At 48.3% G+C, this 21372-nt stretch overlaps 1 pseudogene; it reads right to left on the bottom strand.

Annotated features, from left to right (window-relative positions):
* Positions 1-3001: 3001 nt before the first annotated feature.
* Positions 3002-7032, bottom strand: LOC118726580 (annotated as a pseudogene).
* Between the last annotated feature and the right edge of the window lie 14340 nt (positions 7033-21372).

Here is a 21372-nt window from a genome sequence, read left to right as displayed (position 1 = left end):
CCAGATACAAGCCCTTTGCATTGCAAATATCTTTAACTGTGTATCTTGCCTTTTACTTTTATAATGATGACTTTTGAAAAGCAGAAGATCATAGTTGTTGTTTTATTGATGTTCAGAGAGAGAAACATTGATTTGTTGTTCCACTTATCCATGCATTCATTGGTTGACTTCTGTATGTGCCCTGACCAGGGATTGAACCCACAACCTTGATGTATCAGGACCATGCTCTAACCAACTCAACTATCTGGCCAGGGCCAGAAGTTCTTCATTTTAATGAAGAATAATTCATCATGTATGTGTTTTCTTTATGGTTATCTTTTGTGTTCTGTTTAAGAAATCTTTGTTTACCTCAAAGCCATGAGGATATTCTGTGTTCTTCTAGTCGTTTGTAATTTATATTTAGATCTAAATTTATCTGAAATTTATTTCAGGTATGGTATGAAGTAGGGATCAAGATAACTATTTTCTGTATGAATATCCAAATGACCTGGAATTATTTATTAAAAAAAAAATTATTTTCCCAGTGCAGCACAGCAGTATAATCTGTATCAAAAATCAAGCAGCCATGTTGGTGTGGATATGTTTTGGGGCTCTCTGTTTTTGTTCTACTGGTCTGTCTTTGCTCTAATACTATGCTGTCTTAATACCTAATGCTAGAAATCCTCCAGCTTTGCTCTTCTTCAAGAGTGTCATGGCTATTCTTGGTCTTTTGCATTTCCATGTCAATTTTAGAATTTGTCTATTGTCACTATAAATTTTGAAAATTTTGTAAATTTGTCAAAATTTAGAATTTGTCAACCTGTCAGTACACACACATACACACTCACATGCACACACGTTTCTGCTAGAATTTTAACTTGGATTGTATTGACTTTATAGCTTGATTTGGGGAGGATTAACATCTTTACAATATTGAATCTCCTGATCCATGAACATGGTATATTCTCTTTATTATGTAGGTATTTAAAGTGATATCTCAAGAATGTTTTGTTGTTTTCTGCGTATTGTGTGATCCTGCACTTTTTTAAGCTAAAGTTAGGTAGAAATTTGATGTTTTTATGGTGTATAAATGGTGTTGTCTTTTTTATTCCTTTCCTTAATTGTGCATTGGTAGTATATTGAAAGATCATTAGATTTCTTATACAGATCTTTTATCTAGTGACCTTGCTAAATTCCCTTAGTTATTCTTTTCAAAAAAAATATTTTGACATTTTACTTTCTTTTGAACATAAATCACCCTTTGCATGCTAAGGAACAGAATCAAACTAAGACAGTCTAGTCCCCTAGGGATCCAAGCCAAATCTTTTGATCTTCAGCAGAATGACATCAAAACCAAGGTCCTAACAATGTGGTCATAAATTATAAATAACAACCACTTATCTGCATTTTCCTTAAAAAACAGCCAAAAATCTCGTCCTTAAAGGCATGATACACAGACCATCTTAATCTATAAAGGATAGAATTACCCAAATGTTACGGTGCCCAACCTATTGGTGAACCAGTTCAGATTTTGAAAACTTGCTCTGAGGTTTAAAAACATTCCTGATTGTTCTTAGTAAGAAAGCAAGTGAAAAATAAGTACAGATGTATCTACAATAATATTTGATTTTGCCAAGATCTTCCCCTAGAATAGGGGTGTCGAACTCAATCAGAGAAGGGGCCAAAATCTAAAATCCAGCCTAAATCGCGGGCCGAATGGTTTACTGAACAGTCATAAACTGTCATTGTGATGGAAACGCAGCGGAGTGCAGTGATGACAGCGCGGTGCGGGCCACATTGCAAGGCCTGGCGGGACGGATTTGGCCCGCGGGCCTTGTGTTTGACACATGTGCCCTAGAACATGAAGCAAGCATGTTTGACATGCTTGAATTAGAGCATAGGGGAGAAGACACTTAGATATTTTCAAAGTAAATTAGTTAATAATAAGAAATGTGACATACTGCATTCTCCCATTTGTCACAAGAATAAACTGACAATAAAGATTATTTAAAAGAAATGCTCAACTCTAAGATGCTCAGCACTTCTAATTAACATTGCTATTCTCCCATGGTATGGGCTCACGTGGTAAAACTTGTCAGCTTTCTGTTGGGCCGGGAGATGAGAAACAGAGCGTGCCCTAATTAGCTGATTGTAAGCTCAGTTAACATCTTTAGGATGATGGACTCATAAAATCTGGCCATTGTTCGGAAAACCACAGAATTCCGTAGCTCTTAGCCACAGTTTCTGCTCAACATCTCGGAGTTGAGCTCAGCACCACCTGACTCAGCAGCTCAGGGCTGAGGTGAGTGCTACTCATCAAGGTTCGGAATGTCACTCATTGTAAGAGCAACCCCGGTAACTTCTGGATGCATAGCAGGGGATGTGCAGGTGGTAAAATCCTGACAGGAACCCCAAGATGCCGATGAGCAGGACAGGTCAGCTCCCTTTGAAATACAGTGGAACCTTGGTTCTCGAATTAAATTCATTTGGGAAGGGAAGTGATTTGTTTGAAAACTGAATCATTTCTTCCCACTAGAAATAGTGTAAATTGAATTAATCTGTCGCAGACCCCCAGATGATTCCCTGCTTTAACCTTTCTTATATCCAGTACATGTCTAATGTGCTGTTTAATTGATAAATCAACACTTCTTAAACTTATCGATCCACCCCTACTAGCCTTAAACAAATTTTTCATCATCACTGCCTCCGAGATGCCATCACCAGCTACCTGCTTTTTGTTTATCCGCATCAACAACAATATTTCTACCTATTCAACTGCCCGTGGTTGTTGCTTTGTGAACACTTTCACACCCTTAGCAACAATAGCACTCTTGATGGCCTCTTTATGTTTTAAAATTGTGTAATTGTCGATCTTGCCAGCAACAAAAGCATTCTCTCCTTTGTTGCCCAAGAGACACATTTTATCCTGTGAGGTAACAGCATGAAAGGGTTGTCAGGTTCAAACACCAAAGCTTTGTTCGACAACCGAGACATTTTTTTCCATGAGCCACTAGGTTGAGAATCAAACTGTTGGAGGTGGAAGACTTTTGAGATCTGAGGTTTGACCATACTTGACAGCTTTCACATTCAGCTCCAGGGTGGCATCCTCATCGCACACAAACATGGTGCGGGGAATCTCCTGGAAGGTAGACACAGTCCACATATGGTTCACACCCTCCTCCATGGCTTTGTACAGAGCAAAAGCCTGGGGAGCCTTGTAATCCTTATGGTAAGGATTGTCACCTCTCTCGCATCTGTGACAGCGCCCATGCCAGGGTCATGGTGGGCATCTTGAAGAGATCTCCATCAAAGAAGCTAGCATTGGCCAGGTTCACACGGGCCCTGAATGCCAGACTGGAGCCCGGCTCACTGAAAGCGATGGGTCGGGGCCGGTGCTTCCAACCAACAGCTCCATCCCACCTGCAGCCTCAATCTTGTCCTCACAGACGCCACTCTCAGCCTGCGGGACAGCTGGATTCCCACCCAGAACGTGGGTGTCTTCTGGGCGAATGTCAGTGTGCTGGAGGAAGCATAAAGGCATGGTGACTCTCCAGGAAGGACTCCTCCACGCTGAAGGTCTCCCCGTAGCTGAAGGACAGGACTCCATTCTCAGAGGACTCGGTTCACGACCAGTGCTCCGGTGGGAAGCCCCGGATGAAGTACTCGACAAGTCCTGGGTTGAACTGGATGATGTGGCTCCTGGTGTTCGGCGGCCACTCGCTGGCCTCAGAATAGTGGTCCAGGAAGATGAGCTTCTGATGGCTGATGCCTCCCTCAGCAGCGGCAGCAATGACATGGGTCTCAGGGCTGAGGGTGAACCCTTTGCAGATAGGACCTGCAGCAGGAGGAAACCCCTGATGATGAGAAAGGTGCCCATCAAAGGCAGCACTGTAACCCTGGCCAGTGTTGGTTGAGTGTCATCCTATGCATTGAAAGGTCACCGTAGGATTCTGGTCAGGGCACATGCCTGAGCTACAGGCTCAACCCCCAGTAGGGGGCATGCTGGAGGAAGCTGATGGAGGTTTCTCTCTCGTCCATGTTTCTCTCTCTCTAAAACATCAGTAAAGACATTTAACAACAAAACACATACGCACACACACATAGTCTCTCTCTCTCTCTCTCTCTCTCTCTCTCTCTCTCTCTCTCTCTCTCACACACACACACACACACACACACACACACACACACACACATAGCACTGTAGCCAGCACCATGACTTTATATGGGACCTTAGGAGGCTTTTGTTAAACTGAAGATCAATGTAGCCATCACCTGTGTTGCGGAGCCTTGAGTATTTCATTTAAAAAAAAAATAAAAAAATAAATATATATATACATACATATATATGTATATATATATATTTCGTTTTATTTAAAAATACATTTTTATTGATTTTTTTACAGAGAGGAAGGGAGAAGGATAGAGAGTTAGAAACATCGATCAGTTGCCTCCTACACACCCCACACTAGGGATGTGTCCGCAACCAAGGTACATGCCCTTGACTGGAATTGAACCTGGGACCCTTCAATTGACAGGCTGATGCTCTATTCACTGAGTCAAACCGGTTAGAGCAGAGTATTTCATTTTAAAAATATATATATATTCTTGATTTTAAATAGAGGAAGTGAGAGGGATAAAGAATTAGAAACATCTATCAGCTGCCTCCTGTACACCCACTACTGAGGATTGAGCCCACAACCAAGGTACACGCCCTTGACCAGAATCGAACCCGGGACCCTTTAGTCCACGGACCAACGTTCTATCCACTGAGCCAAACTGGTCAGGATGAGCATTTCATATTGTTACTGGGGATCCCAGTAGCCAGGTTGGTATGAGATGGCATAACACGTGGACACAGCCGACATAGCCACACCAAGCTGCCCGCATGCTGACAGCTCGCTCATGGTTGGAAACATAGATGCTCACGACCCCCTCACCTAACTGCCACCCATCCCACCTGCCCAGACAAGCTCAGCACTGGAAGCCCACCCACTTGTTCCAATGGTTTATATCTCTTTTTGGATTTTCTCTGTGTACCCTTATGCCATCTAAATATGGACAATTTTATTTCTTCCTTTACCATTCTCTTCAAGTTTTTTTCCGGCCTTAGGGCTCTGTCTGGGGCTTCCATTGTGGGGCTGGATAGATGTGATAGAGAGATCCCTGTCCAGTTCCTGATCTCAGTAGGAACGCTTTTCATAGTTCACCATTAAGCTGGATAATGAATCTGTGTGTGTGTGCGTGCGTGCATGCATGCACGTGTGTATCTCCTCTTCTTAGTACTACTTTTTTTTGGACACACTTTCCTGATAAGAGAATGGTCTGAGGAGCCCTGGGGCGAAGGAAACCCCTGGGGGTGGGCCTGCTCCTCACTCAGAAAACAAAACAGGCTTGTCTCCAAAGGTGGTCACCTTCCTGGTGATTCATCCCCCTCCCCGTCCTCCATCAAAACCTGGTCAAAACCTCAGTCCGGTCTGGGGACTCAGTGGGCAGTTCCCTTTGGCTCTGGAGCAGGAGGTCAGCAGTCTATTCCTGCCATTTCTCAGGGGCACTGAGACTCGGACTCAGACCAGGATAATGACTTAACTTCAGGTCACACAGCAAGTGAGTGGCTGAGTCAGAATTAGAACTCACGTTCCCTGGAGCCCAGCCCTTCCTCAGCCACATCTCTAGGGTCAGGGTTTGGGAGGTGGCCAGAGGGCAAAGCAATGTGCAATGTGCATGTGCGAGTTTTAGGAACAAGACAGCTTTGTCCGAGTACTGGGCCCAAGAGCCACGGTTTCTATGTAAAGAAGGTGGGCAGACAGGAAGGGGCTCAGGGCTCATGGAGGCGGGAGGCAGGTGGAGGAGCTGGCCCTCACTGCTCATCCTGTGCCACTTAGAAGAAGGCTTTGGGAAACTTTCTCCAGGTAGGACCCCGACCGCCTGCCTGTGAGGGCCTTAGAGGTCAAGGACTTGGACCCCAGGACCTCAGGGCTCCAGGGGGCGGGAGGTGCCCACGGCCAGGAGGGCACATCTGGACTCGTGCACAATGCACAGGACAGTGGAGCCGAGCTGGGGGCAGACCAAACCCAGAATTCTTGGATGCCTAGAATAGAGACAAAGTCCTGGCTGAGAACTCTGGCCTGGTCCCCCCATTTCCTCCCACAAATTCTAGGGGTGACAGAGAGGAGAGGGCTCAGAGAGCAAAGAGAAAATGGAGGGAAGAGAAGAACAGACCAGACCAGGAAAGGAAAGAGTAGGGATTTAGACATGAGTCCAAGGTGCGAGGGCCTGGGAGGTCCATGGAGGGAACAGAGTCGGCGGCCTGGGTCTGGGCTAGGGAGAAGGGAGCAAACGGAGACACAGATATCCCAGGCAGGCAGCACTCTCCTCTCCGGCCACCCCTCCCCCGCTCAGGGGGAATGTTGGGAATGTGATGAGCTGATAAGATCGGGACTCCTACTCCACCTGGCATGGAGCACTGGCAGTGGGTCCCCTGTATTGGGAGAGATGGGGGCTGGTATGAGGAAGTTCTCAGTGGCCTTACCCTAACGGAGGACTTCACGGAAGGTCTGAGGCAGGGGTGCTCCTCTTGAGGGCCAGCGGGCCAGCTGCCAGGGCCATGGTCATGGCCAGATGCTTTCCAGCCAGCTGTACCGTGAGTCAGAAGGCACGGGCACCAAGGGTTGAGGGAAGGTGTTGCTGGTTGCCAGGGAAGCTGGGACAGGAGGAGAGGGGAGAGGGAAGGAAGGCAGAGATAGGACTCCCTGGCTGCCGGCCAAGGAAACCATCTAGGGGGCCCTTCTAAAGAGGGACCCCAGTAGATGCTGCCCCCCTGCTGGGCCTGGAGTCAGTGCATAAGGAGCAGACGGTGGTCCTCGTTGAGGTGGGTCCATGGGGTCCTTTGATTCAAGCCCAGGCAGTTACGTGGGCGTATGGACACTCTCAGGGGTGTCCTTAGCATCCAGCTTCCCCTTCCCTCCTTCCTGCGGCTCCGTGGGGCTTCCCTCTGCAGACCTCGGCGCCTTTGCAGAGCTGCTTCCCCTCACCTCCTCTGAGAGCTTCCGCCATGTTTGTTGAGACCTACTATGTGCCAGCCACGGTGCCAGGTCCCGGGGCTTTGATGAGCAAGGTGGCATACCTGCCCTCCTGAGGTTAGATCAGCCACAGCGGTGAACACTGGCACTGGGAGCTCAGAGGAAGGGGAGGGGGAGGAGCAAGGCTTGAGGAAGGCAGGAGGGGTACAGCAACCTCAAGCTGGGTCCCGGGTCTGCACCAGGTGCCCACTTTCTGCTCCCTGGGTGAACATTTCGGAGGCAGGTTGCCAGAATAAAGGGAAAGGGGGGTGTGAAGGGGGAGGAGGCTGGTGGTTTGAGGTTGGGCCTGTTTGGAGGACAACAGGGATAGAGGAAAACCTCAGCCCCAGGGACTGCTATGCAGCTACACTTGTGACCTGCTGTGGGCAACCTGAGACCAGGCGGGAGGAGATCCAAACCCGGCTCTCACTCCAGAAGAGGACAAGGGCACCATCTCACGTGGCTGCAGCGGGAACAGGCCCAGGCAGCGGGCCTGCCCCGCAGACATTGATCAGTGGTTACGGACCGGGGCCTGGGCGGATGACTGGCGGCCGAGTAGAGTTTGCTAAGGGCTGCTTCTGTTTTCTCCTCACACCCAGCACAATGCCTGCTGGCGCATATTAGGAGTCCAAAGTGCTTGGGGAATACAAACCATGAATGAATAAATGATGAATAAACAAATTCGTCAGCCAGTCTGAGTTCCCAACAGCCGGAGTTCCCATCGGTTAGAAATGGGCAGGCCTGCCACCTGGTGGCAATGGAGATAACTGCAGCCCACAATTAGGGCCCAGTATCCCCCCTTCTCCCCAGGGCCAATCCCCTGGATGGTAACCATTAAGATGGATCCAAAAAAAGCAGTGGCATATATATACAACGGAATATTAGTTGGCCATAAAAGGGAATGAAATCTTACCATTTGCAACAGGATGGATGAATCCAAAGGGTACCGCGCTAAGTAAGTCAGACAAAGGCAAATATCACGTGATTTCACTTATATGTGGAATCTAAACAACAAAACAAACAAAAACAAATTAGAAACAGACTCATAGATAGAGAACAGATGGATGGTTGCCAGAAGGAGGGCTGTTAGGGGGGCTGAGTAAAAAAGGCGAAGAGCATAAGAAAAAACTTATTGGTAGATACAAAACAGGGGATATAAAGTACAGCATAGGGAAAATAGTCAATAATACTGAAGCAGCTATGAATAGTGCCAGGCAGGTAGTTGAAAATATTGGAGGAATCACTTGGTAAAGTACATAGTTGTCAAACCATTACTCTGTACCTCTGAAACTAATCCTATATAATAAAAGCCTAATATGCAAATTAACCAAATGGCGGAACAACTGGTCCCTCTGACGTGCGCTGACCACCAGGGGGCAGACGTTCAATGTAGGAGCTGCCCCCAGCCTGCAGGCCCCAGGCCAGCCAAGGCGGGTGCCAGTGCTCCCCCCGCCCCCCCGCCACCCCGCCCAATTGTCCTGCCAGTCACCCCACAGATGGGCCCTGATTGCTGGCCAGGCCTAGAGACCCTACCCATGCATGAATTTTATACTGAATTTTATACCCACTCAGAATAAAATAATACTGAATGTTAAAAAAAAAAAAAAGACTGGTCCAGGGGCTGCCTTCACCACCAACCCCCTCCTGTCTCTAGGCCGTACCACCTTCTTTTCCAGCACATTCAGGCAGTTTTATTTTTTTAAACTTCCAAGGAAAGAGATACCTCCCTCACCTTTGCACCTTGGAAAATCCTACCTGTAGTCTCACCTTTGAGTTTTTCTCCTTGGGCAGAGCAGCGGGGGCCAGAGCCTGCAGGACCAAAGCTGCTGATGTGGGTTTGAAGGAGAAGGTGAGGTGACGGGAAGCATGGGAGGTCTTTGGGCTGGGGCACAGCTACCGAGGCAGGACCAGGTGAGGGAGGCCTGGTGCAGGACGCTGGGGCCTGGGCAGGTAGGGCAGTGCGGTGGGGAGGGACGGGGGACTGAGAGGTATCTGGGAGGCAGGATCAGTAACACTTGGGGACTGACGGATGGTGGCTGATGAGGAGGCAGTGAGCTGAGTAGCTGGTGGTGCTGTTGCTGAGAAAGGGGCAGTGGAGGAGAATGTGTAGGGATGAAGGTGGCAAGTTCAATTTCAACAGATCCTGTTTGGGCTGCCTGTCGGATGTCCACGTTAGAACATCCAGAAAAACACCAGGATTGCCAGCCCCGGACTCAGCAGAGGGTGTGTGCCGGAGCTGTGGATGTAAAGGCCATAGGATGGAAGCGATGGTGCAGAAAACAGGTGAACTGCAAGTAGGGTCCCAGGACTGCCGAGGGCAAGTGCTGGAGGGAAAGCAGGAACCAGACCTGGTCTCTGTCTTCGAGAAACTCCCTGTCCAACCAACCGGTATGAGAGGCAGCTCAGGAGATAATCCTACATAATAAAGAGCTAACATGCTAATTAGACTGAACAGCAGAACAACTGTCCGGGCGACCTTCTGGATGAATCTGGGGCTGTGAGGGCCGAGCCTCCTGCACGAATTTTGTGCATCGGGCCTCTAGTCTCGATGTAATACGGTAAGGGATAAAATGGATGCGTTTTGTTTGGCTCCAGGGATCTGGCCAAAAACAATTTAGCGGAATGCACTTTGGCTCCCCGCCAAGGGAGTAATGGGCAGCCGAGGAAGCGCTTGCCTGCACAGCATCTATTCCCGCTTCTGGTAAGAGCCACGTCTCCACTCCCTCCACTTGTGCTTGAGGGAGCCGGCCCCTCCAGCCTCCCTCGCTGGAGTGAGGGCAGGACCCAGGCTCAGCCTCCCTTTAGACTCAGCAAATAGTGCAGGGACAGGCGCGTGACCCGAGGGCACCGGCTGAGACTCACCCCCAGGACTGTCTGGGGACATGCGTTCCTGGCCAAGACTGTTGGGTGAGGAGCATGTCAGCACAGGCTGAGTGGGTGGGGACCCAGGAAGCAGACGGAGACAGAGTGGACCTGGTGATATCATTTGAATTTTGTGAAGTGAGCCAGGAGCCCTGAGTTCCATTAGGCAATGAAACCCCTCACCCACTGGAATGAACTTTCTGAGGGCCAATCTGGAACACAGCCATCCCCGACACACACCCAGATACACACCGAGTGGCCAGATTATTATGATCTCTGAACACTCTGTGTATAATAATAATAATAATAATAATCTGGCCACTCAGTGTACGTGTGTGTGTGTGTGTGTGTGTGTGTGTGTATTTATATTAGAGGCCTGGTGCATGAATTTGTGCACAGGTGGGTCGGGCCAGCCAGGCCAGGAGGAGGGGACATGAGTGGTTGGTCGGCCTGCCTGCTGGTCAAACTCCTGGTCGAGGGAACAATTTGCAAACTAGCCTTTTATTATATAGGATATACACTGAGTGGCCAGATTATTATGCGTTCAGAGATCATAATAATCTGGCCACTCAGTGTAATGTAGCTGTTTCATGATTTTAATAGAAATATGAAAATAGGTGCTTATTTGAAATAACATACTATTTTCTATTATGTTTCTGGTCCAAAAATGCTGCTACTTAAACAAAAGAACAATAAAGAGGCAATTAGTACTAATGGATAGGACTAATTAAACAAATATATGTGTGAAAAAAATATAACAATATCTTTGTCACATCTCTTTTTGTCCTCTGATAGGATTTTATACATTTATTTTAACTCTTTTTTTAAATTTATTTTTAATTATAGCTGATATGCAACATTATATATTCATTTTAGACGTACTTCAGAGTGATTCTATATGTTTTAACTCCTTAAAATTCTTTATTGGATATTTAAATTCTGTGAGCTATATTATTTTGTATTCTTAAGATACATAAATATAAGACTATTTAAAAAGAGGGCACAAATCAAACAGATAGTATCCATATTTAATTAAAAAAAAAAAAAAAAGCAATGACCGGTTTTTTTCTGTCCCATGACATGGAAGGATAATTTGACTCTGTTTTCTATCCAATAATACTCTGATCTGGCAGCAGCCTTAGAACGGCCTGCCTTCCTTTTTTTAAAAAAAATATGGTTTTATTGAGTTTTAGAGAGAGAGGAAGGGAGAGGGATAGAAACGTCGACAACAGAGAAACATCATCTATCAGTGGCCTCCTGCATGCACCCCCGCTGGGGACTGAGCCCGCGGCCCGGCCATGTGCCCCGGCAGGAATCGAACTGGTGACCTTTCAGTTCCTGGGTTGACGCTCAATCACTGAGCTGCACCAGCCAGGCCAGCCTGCTTTCCCTCTTATGCAGACAATCAAACTTACCATTCCTTTTGACCTACAGCTCTGCTCCTGTCAAGCCCACGTGATCCTGATTCCTGTATCAGTCCAAGGCAATGACATTGAACTAAATAGCCTTTGGACAAAAACGTGTGAGCATGGAATACTTAGGAGTTTGCTCAGGGCAATAGCAGGCCCTCAGACTGGGGGGAATGAGAGCTCTTCAAATGTCTCTGGCCACCTGTAGCTGCAGGCCGCTGCTGACCCATCTGGTCCTATGCATAGAGGTTCCTCACGTAGGCTGTGGATGGCTAAAACACCCATCCTTTTACATCCTAGGATGCCCTCGGAAGTTTAACTTCTTTCTCAGGGAAAATGGTCTTAAAGCCCAGAGGTAGTCGGAACTGGTTTTGAAATGGAAGTTGAAATAGGTGAGGGTTAATTTTATGTGTCAGCTGACTTGGGTCACAGGGTGCTCATGTGATTGGCTAAACATTATTCTGGGTGTGTCTGGGAGGGATTTCCTGAATAAGATTAACCTCTGGATAGGTAGACTGAGGAAAGCAGATTGCCCTCCCCAATGTGGGGGGTGAATGCAGAGGGGAGGGGGGCTCATCCGTCCTCTGGAGGCCCGAGTATCAGACTTGAACTAGAACTTATACTATGGGCTCTCCTGGGTCTCCGGTCCTGGGGCTCAGGTCTTGGGACTATCCTGTCCAATTGGTTCTGTAAACCCAGGCTAACATAGACTTAAAATAAAATAGTTTCAGTAAAGAAATTAAGAAAGTCTTATTTAGCCTGGTGTCCTTTTCTGTTAACTTTTTATTTTTATTCTTTTGAGTTCTGAAACACCTTATTTCCAAAATATGTCTTCTTTTCTCTGCATGCGTCTGTCACAGGCTACACATGACATTGAACAAATCAGATGCCAGCCCATCTTTTCCTAGGCTCTCCAAAGATCATCGGAGAGTTTTGGAAAAACAGCAGACACATTCCTGTTTTACGATTCCGCCTCTCTCCATCCCCATCTTTAATGCACTTCCATATTAGAGAAGGGCATTCTTTTGATCTCGCCCTTTAAAAATACGATGTTACAGCAGGTCAACATTCGACATCCCTGCCAGGGACGACGACGCCAGGGTCATCTTGTAGGCACGTGGCCAAGGAGGACTTCCTTCCAGGCACAGGAAGTGGATAACCTCGTTGAGTGCTTCTGCACATTTTGAGGAAACGGGAAAGTGACTGAAAACAGTCATCACGAAAGCCTTCGTGTCACGAAGTAAGGCGTCTCCGTTTCGCAGCTCGGTGCACAGGATGTGCAGGTCGTTTAGCCGATAAGATCATTTCTGTTTGTTCACAAGAAGTTTATGGACTGAATGGAATTTGCTACAGTTTGCATTTGTCCTGTCTGCTGAATCTGCACCCTAGGGGGAGCAAGATTAATTTGCATTTGGATAAGATATCAACAACCTATGTTTTTAGTTTTATTACTTTTTTTAAATTGATTTTTAGAGGGAGGGAGAGAAACATCCATGTGTTGTTCCACTTACTTATGCAGCCATGGGTTGAGTTTTGGATGTAAATCGAAACCCCCGCCCCCTCCCACCAGGGTTTAACATCGTTGGAGTGTCTGCTGTGGATGTGTGAAATCTTCATAGAAATCAATATGAGCTGAAACCGGTTTGGCTCAGTGGATAGAGCGTCGGTCTGCTCAAGGGTCCCAGGTTCGATTCTGGTCAAGGGCATGTACCTTGGTTGCGGGCACATCCCCAGTAGGGGGTGTGCAGGAGGCAGCTGATCGATGTCTCTCTCTCATCAATGTTTCTAGCTCTCTATCCCTCTCCCTTCCTCTCTATGAAAAATCAATAAAATATATTTTTAAAAAAAAGAAACCAAGATGACTATTTGCAACTCCATTTTTTCCCCTCCCCAAATCAAAGAACCTAAGAGCTAAGGAGAGCATCTTGTTGCCATGGTTTGGACTTGATATACTGAAGCAGCATGACTGTTGGTTAGAAGGAACAAAAAGGTGCTCTGCATGGCCGAAGGCCAAGACACGTGTCATAAAAACGTCTTCCTTTGCTCTCCCACAGGACCTTGTAGCCGAGACCCGTGAATCGCACATGGGACTTCACTCCGGTTCACAGAGCAAGCACTCCAGGGAACAATATGGTGACAGGTGCTTCTTCGCGTGGTACACCCAGGCTAATCCAGGGGCCACTATTTTGGACAGAGGATTGGTGTTGTGTGGGGCGATAGAAAACTTTTTGATTGAATGAGGAGTGCTTGCCCGGCTCACCTGCATTGGTGAGATTCCCTGTATGTGCAGCTCCTCATGCACTGCAGAGCCCCTCGTCACTGTGCCCAGGTCCCAAGTCTTTCTGCATGTTGCTCAGGCCTCTGTTTGGTTCTTTACCGCCCCAACCCAGTGCTGGAGGCCCTGTCATCTGCCTTCAAATAACAGTCATTTTGCCTTTTTGTCCTTGTGACATTCCTGGGACTGTATTATATTGTAACTAGAGGCCCGTTGCATGATATTCGTGCAAGAGCAGGTCTTCCTTCCCCTGGCTTCACTCCCAGCCGCCTAGGAGCCGGCAAGTCCTCGCTTCTGTCCAGAGCACGGCTACTGTAGCTCTCTCCACCGCCCCCCACCCCCTTATAGCAGGGGTCTCGCCCCTTCCGGCCACTCCATGCCTGACTATGTAAATTAACCTGCCATCTTTGTTGGTTTAATTTGCATACTCACTCTGATTGGCTGTGGGTGTAGCAGAGGTATGGTCAATTTACCTGTTTGTCTATTACTAGGTAAGATCATTCTCACTTTCATGATCTGAACTCTTAGAAAACATGCTCACAATATTTGCCTTAAAAACTGGACCAGCACCATCTCAACCCGCAGGCCAGGTCAAAGCTGACTGTTAAGGCTCAAATCGCAGTCACTGAGGCTGCACACTTAGGCCTGGCACCCGGGGTGATATGGCGACATTGGGCCACACAGCACAGTTGACAGCATTAGCGTCCTGTCCGTGTTTGGTTGTAGTTACACGTGTGTATGTCTCTTGCTCTTTTCTTTTTTGTTAGAAATTGTAAATGATATTTCTTTTTTAATTTCAGTTTTCACATGTTCGTTGCTAGAAGTACCATTGATTTAAGAACATTTTTAAAAAAATTTTCAAGTACAGTTGGCAGACTATTACATCTCTGCTCAAAAGTATGCAGGGGCCCCTCATCTCACTTAGAATAAAATTCGGAGTCTTTATAATGTAATCCCCCACCCCTGCCACATCACCGCTCTAACTTCATCTTCTGCACTCTCCCTCACTCTTCCTCCAGCCACACCGGCCTCCTTGCTGCTAGTAAGTCCTACCCGCGAGAAATCCAAACTCAATTCCTAAGGAAGAAGTGTGGAAGCCTCCAACTCTAATAGTCTTTATTTCCCGCGGTTCAAATGCTTTTTGCTTCAGATAGTTTGACATTCTTTTAAAAATATATATATTTTATTGATTTTTAACAGAGAGAAAGGGAGAGAGATAGAGAGCTAGAAACGTCGATGAGAGAGAAACATTGACCAGCTGCCTCTTGCACACCCCCTACCGGGGATGTGCCCGTAAGCAACCAAGGTACATGCCCCTGACCGGAATCGAACTTGGGACCTTTCAGTCCACAGACCGACGCTCTACCACTGAGCCAAACCGGCTTCGGCTAATTTGACATTCTTACTAGGTACATCTACATAAACAATTGTGCCTTCTTGGAAAACGAAATCCTTTATACGTAATTATATACGCCCCTCTTTATCCCTGATATTTTTCCTCATTCTAACATCTGCTTTGTCTGAAATTAATATAATCACTGCATCTTTCTTTTGATTCACGTCAGCATGGCATATATTTCTTCATTCCTTTGCTTTTAACCTGTTGCATCTTTGTAGTGAAAATGGGTTTCATGTCAACCACATAGAGGCGGCTTTTGTTTTGGTTTTGCCTCTGCTCTGTCCGTCACTGTCATTTCACTGGCAAATTCACACCGTTCACACTGACTAGTAAGTGGTTATCGACACAGTTGAATTAGCATCCACCTCATCTGTGGCCATTTTCTATACATTGCATTGGATTTTTATTTCCTTTTTCTGTCCCCTCTTTTTCTACATTCTCTGGCTTTGGTTGAACATTTTGTTTCCATTTTCTCTCCTCCCTTATCATACCAGGGATATTTCTCTTTCCGTAGAACCCTCGTTGGTCCAGATCTGTCTCCTGCTTCAAGTGTTTGGACAGAACAGACCCAGGGACGCCCCTTCTTCCAGTCTCAGACCTCTCTCCAGCCTCTTATCCAGTCACCCCTTCAGAACCACCTCCAGAACCCCTTCCAGAACCACCCCCAGAACCACATCCAGAACCACCTTCACAACCACCCCCAGAACCCCCTCCAAAACCACCCCCAGAACCACCTCCAGAACCACCCCCAGAACCACCCCCAGAACCATCTCCAGAACCACCCCCAGAACCACCTCCAGAACCACCTCCAGAACCACCCCCAGAACCACCTCCGAGACCAGCCAACACACCGGGGTTTTTCTCCCTTACCTCTTCATTGCCGAACAACCATGAGCTCCCACATTCACCGGAATTATTCCACCGAGGAGGGAGCCGCGGTCAACCGCCTGGCCAGCCTGCGTCCGCGGTCCGCGGGGCCCACACCTGCCTCTCCCTGGGCTTCTGCTTCCCCGTGACCACGTGGCCCTGGAGGGCGTGGCCGCCTCTCCTGCGAGCGGGCGGAGAAGAAGGTCAAGGGCGCTGAGCGTCCTTTAAAGGACGTGCCGAGCCTCCCCAAGGCGAGTGGGCAAAACTCAGGGCCACGGCAGCCGCCTGGCCCTGGAGAGGACCTGACCCAGGCCCTTGGGAGCTGCAGGCCCTGATTCTGCCCGCGCAGACCCTCAGCTCCGTGACTTCCTGCAGAACCACTTCCGGGTGAGGAGGTGAACCTCATCCGGAAGATGGGCGACACCCGACTCACCCCCAGGCTGCGGCCCCCAGGCTGGTGGGCGAGCATCTTCCTCAGGCTCCCCCTCAGGCACGGCCAGGAGCCTGTGGAGCCCAGAGGCTCTGAGGGCCCCTCGGCACCCCCTGGCGCCTGGCTCTTACCCGAGCCTCTCCCCGGAACTACTGGCCATTCTTTTAGCCACCCGGAGCCCTCCGCGTAGGACCAGATGGAAACAACAAAACTTTCTGCAGAAAAAAAAAATAATAATTTTTAAGTATTTTTAGTGGTTGCCTCAGAGTTGTGATGAATATTTAAACTGATCTAAAGTCATTTTCTAATAACTCCGTTCTGCTTTATGGCAGAGCATTCCCTCCTCCTCCCTCCGGATAGCCTTGCTGTCATTTATACCACTTATCCAAAGCTATTCAGCATGTTGTTCTATTATTATATGAACAGTTTTCTATTAGATCGATTAAGAATAAAAAATAAGGTATTTTATTTTACCTTTATTCCTTCTCTGATGTTTTTCTTTTCTTTATATGGAACTCAGTTTTATTTTTATTTTTATTTGTATCCTTTTCCTTCTCTTTGAAGAATTTTATAAAAACATTTTTTTCTCAGGTGGGTCTACTAGCAACAAATTCCCTCAGGTTTTTTTATTTCTGTTCATTTTATATATATATATATATATATATATATATATATATATATATATTTTTTTTACAGAGAGAAAGGGAGAGGGATAGAGTGTTAGAAACATCGATGAGAGAGAAACATTGATCAGCCGTCTCTTGCACATACCCTACTGGGGATGTGCCCGCAACCAAGGTATATGCCCTTGACCGGAATCAAACCTGGGACCCTTTAGTCCACAGGCCGACACTCTATCCACCGAGAAAAACCAGTTAGGGCTCTGTTCACTTTTGAAGGATAATTTCATTGGGTACAGAATTCAATGTTGTAGTGTTGCTTTTTCAATACTTTAGCAAATTCACTTTGTTCTTGCTTGCACGGTTTCTGAGGGGTCTGATGTAATTTTTATGCTTATTCCTCTCTCTATAAGGTGGCCTTGCCCCTCTGGCTTCATAAATTTCCCCTTTTCTTTGTCTTCCTACATTTTGAATAAATTCTAACTTCCCACTCTCCAACCCCAAGAACACCCCCTGTATGATCTCCTTGCTGGCTGCCTCTGACCTCCATGGGGACCTTCAGCCTGGACTCTCCTCTGCTCCTCCACCAGCCACTCCCCTCTTCCCTAACTTCCTTCCTGCTCGGCTTACACTCCCCCAGAAACCACCTGAGCAGCCTTTGCTAATGTATGTTCCTCCCTTGCCTGCCAAGCAAACGTCCACCCTAGTCAACCCACCTGCCTGTCCACAGCTGGCCACTGAGCCTGACTGGACAGCAGCCCGCCACCTGGCATAGCCTCCGCCGTGCCTCCTGGGGTCCCTACAGCCACAGAAATGGCTGCACCCCCAGAGATTCATTCATGTCCCCTGCTGGTCACCATGGCAGCAGGCGTGCCCGCCTTTCTCCATTCTCCTCGAACTGCAGGTGCCACCTGCTCCCTTCCCCTCAGCTGTGAACGCCGCACCTACTTTACGACCCACCCAGGAATCTCCCAATGTCAGGAACAATTCCATTTACTCCGACATGTTTCAAACATCCCAAAACACAGGGAGCACCCGGGTGCCCGGTACCCAACTCGATCAAATGACCTTCTGACCCCAAACCTGCCAACGAACCTGTCCACCCCATAGAGTAGGGGTGTCGAACTCAATCAGAGAAGGGGCCAAAATCTAAAATCCAGCCTAAATTGCGGGCCGAATGGTTTACTGAACAGTCATAAACTGTCATTGTGATGGAAACACAGCGGAGTGCAGTGATGACAGCGCGGTGCGGGCCACATTGCAAGGCCTGGCAGGACGGATTTGGCCCACGGGCCTTGTGTTTGACACATGTGCCATAGAGGGTAACAGAATGCCCAGGTTCAAACCTCAAATCTACCGTTTACTTATTTGCTCGGTGCCTCGGTTTCCCCTTCTGTCAGAAGACAGACCGGAGCGGGCCCACTCCACAGGGTAGGGCGAGAAGTGAATGAACGCATCCGTGCGGAATGTTAAGAGCCGTCCTTGGCTTATATAGTGAGCGCCGGTGAAAGCCAGTATAGAAGGTCTCACGTCCCTCCCGACTCCACAGGAGAGAATCTGCTGGAGGCTAACCCCTTGGGCGGCTTCCAGATCCTGCCCCTCCCGCCCTCTGGATGAACCCCTCCCTCCCGGCTGCTATCAGTGACATCTAAACAGGCTTGCTCCCATTTAACACACACACACACACACACACACACACACCCTCTCAACATGCCAAATGCCCTCCAGCACCGCCCTCCCTGCTCCCTGGGGCCTTGCCTGCACTTGTTCTCTCCTTCTCCTCCCTCCCTCTCCCTCCTACGCGCCCCTCAGCCAGTGTAAACAGCCTCCCGGCTTCCCCTCCGCCTCACCCGCTCTTCCCGGTGCCACCAAATGCCAGTGAGCACAGCTGAGTCTTCATTCTGCTCAGACCACACGTCCACACAGGATTTGGCCTTGCTGACTACTCCCTCTTTTAAAAATAAATATATTTTTTAAAAATTTATTTCAGAGAGGAAGGGAGAGGGGGAGAGAGATAGAAACATCAATGATGAGAGAGAGAATCATTGATTGGCTGCCTCCCGCACGCCCACACTGGAGATCTAGCCCACAACCAGGCATGTGCCCTGACGGGGAATTGAACATGACCTCTTGGTTCATAGGTTGATGCTCAACCACTGAGTCATGCTAGCCAGTCCCTTCCTGAAATACTCAGCCAGGCCCCTCTCCAGCACAGGGCCGCCTCTTGGCCACTCTCTCACAGGTGCTGCCCTGGGACCCTCTTTGGCCCTCTGTTCTCTCCCTCCCTTCCAGGGCCATCTCACCCACACCCGTGGACTTACCACAGGATGTCCACAACCCCCACGTTACTTCTCCAGTTCCAGCTTCTTACTGATCCTTCAGATCCACACAGCCAGTGTCTGCCGGACAGCTCCTCCCAGACGGTCCAAAGACACGGGGACGGAAACGCAGTCAAAACTGAGCTTCCGGCACAACCACTTTGGAGAGCTATTTGGCAGCATCTTCTGAAGTTTAACACACGCACGTCCCGTGGCCTGCAATCCCACTCTTAGGTACCCGACAGCAGTACATCCGTGCGCCGAAAGACACATACAAGGATGCTCATAGCAGCAGCATTCTTTTTTTCTTCTTTTTAAAAATATGTTTTATTGATGTTTTACAGAGAGGAAGAGAGAGGGATGGAGAGTTAGACACATCGATGAGAGAGAAACATCAATCAGCTGCCTCCTGCACACAACCAAGGTATATGCCCTTGACCGGAATCGAACCTGGGACCCTTCAGTCCGCAGGCCGAGGCTCTATGCACTGAGCCAAACCGGTTTCGGCAGCAGCAGCATTCTTGATAGCCCACACAGGAAGTGCCCATCAGCAGCAGAACGGGTAAATAAGTGGTGGAATATTCCTCTGACGGAGTTCCCATAGTCACATGTGTCAAACACAAGGCCCGCGGGCCAAATCCGTCCCGCCAGGCCTTGCAATGTGGCCCGCACCGCGCTGTCAACACTGCACTCCGCTGCGTTTCCATCACAATGACAGTTTATGACTGTTCAGTAAACCATTCGGCCCGCGATTTAGGCTGGATTTTAGATTTTGGCCCCTTCTCTGATTGAGTTCGACACCCCTACCATAGATGGTTCTGAAAGTGACCGATCTACAAAGATATTCAATGATACAGGTAAATGTCACACACATGATGTTGAGCCAAAGAAACTAGACATAAACAAGTACATGCTGCATCCTTTCATCCACAAACATCAGGACATGGACCCAGGGAGCCAGGAGTTAAGACTGCTTATCCCTGGGGAGCAGTGACTGCAGAAGCAGGTGGGGCCTGAGTGCCAGTAACACTGCTTCTCAACCTGGTGCTCACCTGGTGCAGGCACGCAGCGGTACGTGGCTTATGATGGTGATTTCTGCACGTCTCTTCATGGATGTTAGCCTCAAATGAAAAGTTAAGAAAACAAAAACAAAACAGGACACATCTTCCCCATCTAGCACCCTCTCACCCCAGTGCTCTCTCTCAGAGAAGGTTCCGACTTAGTTGCCCAAATCAGAAGTTGGGGTTATTCTCAGCTGTTCCTCTCTCCTCATTACTAACATCCAAATGCCATCACCAGACCACCTTCTATCTCTCAAATTCACTCCCCCTCCACTGCCTCCTTAACCCACACCCAGTTCCCCTCTTGCTTGGCCTTCTCTGCAGTGAAGGCTGCCTCTCAGCCTCCAGTCTTGTCCCCTCTGGTCCATCCCCACACAGCAGCTAGACGGACCCTTCTAGAATGAAAATCCAGTCATGTCTCTCCCCTGGTTGAAAATGTTCAGCGCCTTCCCACGCCCTCTAGACCAAGCATGTCAAACTCGTGGCCCGAGGGCCACATGCTTCGTTTATTTGGCCCGTGTTAGCCTTTGAGTTTGACATGCTTGTTCTAGATGATAAAGCCCATTCTGCTGCTTGTGGGTTCCGGGCCACTCCAGCTTTACCCCTGGCCACCTCCCCCAAGCTATGCCCCAGGCAGTCCCAGAAACCTCTGCACCTGTGGCTGGAAACCCTCTCCTCCCTCTCCTCCTTGCTTTTTTAAAAATATATTTATTTTATGTTATTGATTTCAGAGAGGAAGGGAGAGGGGGAAAGAGATAGAAACACCAATGATGAGAGAAAATTGCTGCCTACTGCGCGTCCCACACCAGGGATCAAGCCTGCAACCTGGGCATATGTCCTGGCCAGGAATCAAACCATGACCTCCCGGTTCATAGGTCCACGCTGCTGCCAAGTCCCATACGGCCGTCAGGTCTCAGCTCAGACAGCCTCCTGCCTCCGTGAAGGGTTGGAGGCCACCTTTGGCTGTCACAGCAGTGCGTGCCACCCCCATCTGAGCCCTTTGACCTTGAGCTCCATGGTGGGGCACATTGTGTCTGCCTTGCTCATCACTCGCAGCACCCAGCACAGTAGAGGCTCAGAAAGTACGTATGTGT

Source organism: Pipistrellus kuhlii, unplaced genomic scaffold (assembly GCF_014108245.1).
Source record: "Pipistrellus kuhlii isolate mPipKuh1 unplaced genomic scaffold, mPipKuh1.p scaffold_m20_p_22, whole genome shotgun sequence".
NCBI lineage: Eukaryota > Metazoa > Chordata > Mammalia > Chiroptera > Vespertilionidae > Pipistrellus > Pipistrellus kuhlii.
This window is presented reverse-complemented; position numbering and strand designations above follow the sequence as displayed.